Source organism: Artemia franciscana, chromosome 8 (genome assembly GCF_032884065.1).
Source record: "Artemia franciscana chromosome 8, ASM3288406v1, whole genome shotgun sequence".
NCBI lineage: Eukaryota > Metazoa > Arthropoda > Branchiopoda > Anostraca > Artemiidae > Artemia > Artemia franciscana.
In genome coordinates this window covers 43,514,701-43,517,360 of record NC_088870.1, presented here as the reverse complement: position 1 = coordinate 43,517,360, position 2,660 = coordinate 43,514,701, and positions in this window count along the sequence as shown.

Genomic DNA, 2,660 nt, shown 5'->3' with positions numbered 1-2,660 from the left:
TTTGATTCTAGCTAGTCTATCTACTATTTCTATGAGTATTATGCAAGACCTTGTGCAAAATATTTTGATTCTAGCTAGTCCATCTACTATTTCTATGAGTTTTATTTGTCTATTCTAGCTAGTCTATCTACTATTTATGTTATGAATGAAATGAAAGGTCTTGCATACAAGATTAGATAGATTTATTAACGGAAGTAGAAATAGAAATAGACAATAATATCGACCACTGCGCGTCTTTTCTAAAATGACGTCCTGCATATGACTCATAGAAATAGTAGATTGACTAGCTAGAATAGACAAATAGAACTCATAGAAATAGTAGATAGACTAGCTAGAATCAAACTATCTACTATTCCGATATACAAGATATTATTGTCTATTTAATAGACAATAATATCGGCCACTGCGCGTCTTTTCTAAAATGACGTCTTGCACATGACTCATAGAAATAGTAGATAGACTAGCTAGAATCAAACTTTCTTGTATTCTAATTGATTTTAAAAACTTACTATTGATTCTAGACCAGCTAGAATCAATAGTAGATAGACTAGCTAGAATCAATTTTGTTTTATTGAAGTTTATTAACAATAATATAAAAACATAAACTTTCTACTTTCTAGGTGGCCGATATTCAAATAGATTTAATAGATATTCTAGAACTCTAGAATATAATATCTACTATTGATTCTAGCTGGTCTAGAATCAATAGTAAGTTTTTAAAATCAGTTAGATGAAAAGATGAAAAGGATACAGCGAATGACGTCTTGCATATGACTCATAGAAATAGTAGATAGACTAGCTAGAATCAAACTTTCTCTGTTTCTAGTGAAGGATTGCGGCCTTGTGCAAAATATTTTCCTCTAGGCCTCTAGGTGGCCGATATTCAAATAGATTTAATAGATTCAGCAGTGAAAGTTTGATTCTAGATTCAAATAGATTCTAAAATGACGTCTTGCATATGACTCATAGAAATAGTAGATAGAATAGCTAGAATCAAACTTTCACTGCTGAATCTATTAAAAGTTTTAATAGATTCTAAAATGACGTCTTGCATATGACTCATAGAAAACTTATTATCTCTATCTATTCTATTCTATCTATCTACTCTAAATATTCTTAGAAACTTATCAAACTTGCTGAATCTATTAAAATTTTTGAATCTTTAAGAATTAAAAGTTTTGAATCTATTAAAACTTTTAATAGATTCAGCAGTGAAAGTTTGATTCTAGCTAGTCTATCTAATATTTCTATGAGTCATATGCAAGACGTCATTTAGAAAAGACGCGCAGTGGCCGATATTATTGTCTATTTCTACCGATATTATATTCTTGCATATGACTCATAGAAATAGTACTACAATATTTTGCTACAAAGACTCATAAAAATAGTAGATAGACTAGCTAGAATCAAACTTTCACTGTTTCTAGTGAAGGCTTGCGGCCTTGTGCAAATTATTTTCCTCTAGGCCTCTAGGTGGCCGATATTCAAATAGATTTAATAGATTCAGCAGTGAAAGTTTGATTCTAGCTAGTCTATCTACTATTTCTATGAGTCATATGCAAGTCCTTGTGCAAAATATTTTGATTCTAGCTAGTCTATCTACTATTTCTATGAGTTTTATTTGTCTATTCTAGCTAGTCTATCTACTATTTATGTTATGAATGAAATGAAAGGTCTTGCATACAAGAGTAGATAGATTTATTAAACGGAGTAGAAATAGAAATAGACAATAATATCGGCCACTGCGCGTCTTTTCTAAAATGACGTCTTGCATATGACTCATAGAAATAGTAGATAGACTAGCTAGAATAGACAAATAAAACTCATAGAAATAGTAGATAGACTAGCTAGAATCAAACTATCTACTATTCCGATATACAAGATATTATTGTCTATTAAATAGACAATAATATCGGCCACTGCGCGTCTTTTCTAAAATGACGTCTTGCATATGACTCATAGAAATAGTAGACAGACTAGCTAGAATCAAACTTTCTTGTATTCTAATTGATTTTAAAAACTTACTATTGATTCTAGACCAGCTAGAATCAATAGTAGATAGACTAGCTAGAATCAATTTTGTTTTATTGAAGTTTATTAACAATAATATAAAAACATAAACTTTCTACTTTCTAGGTGGCCGATATTCAAATAGATTTAATAGATATTCTAGAACTCTAGAATATAATATCTACTATTGATTCTAGCTGGTCTAGAATCAATAGTAAGTTTTTAAAATCAATTAGATGAAAAGATGAAAAGGATACAGCGAATGACGTCTTGCATATGACTCATAGAAATAGTAGATAGACTAGCTAGAATCAAACTTTCTCTGTTTCTAGTGAAGGCTTGCGGCCTTGTGCAAAATATTTTCCTCTAGGCCTCTAGGTGGCCGATATTCAAATAGATTTAATAGATTCAGCAGTGAAAGTTTGATTCTAGATTCAAATAGATTTCTAAAATGACGTCTTGCATATGACTCATAGAAATAGTAGATAGACTAGCTAGAATCAAACTTTCACTGCTGAATCTATTAAAAGTTTTAATAGATTCTAAAATGACGTCTTGCATATGACTCATAGAAAACTTATTATCTCTATCTATTCTATTCTATCTATCTACTCTAAGTATTCTTAGAAACTTATCAAACTTGCTGAATC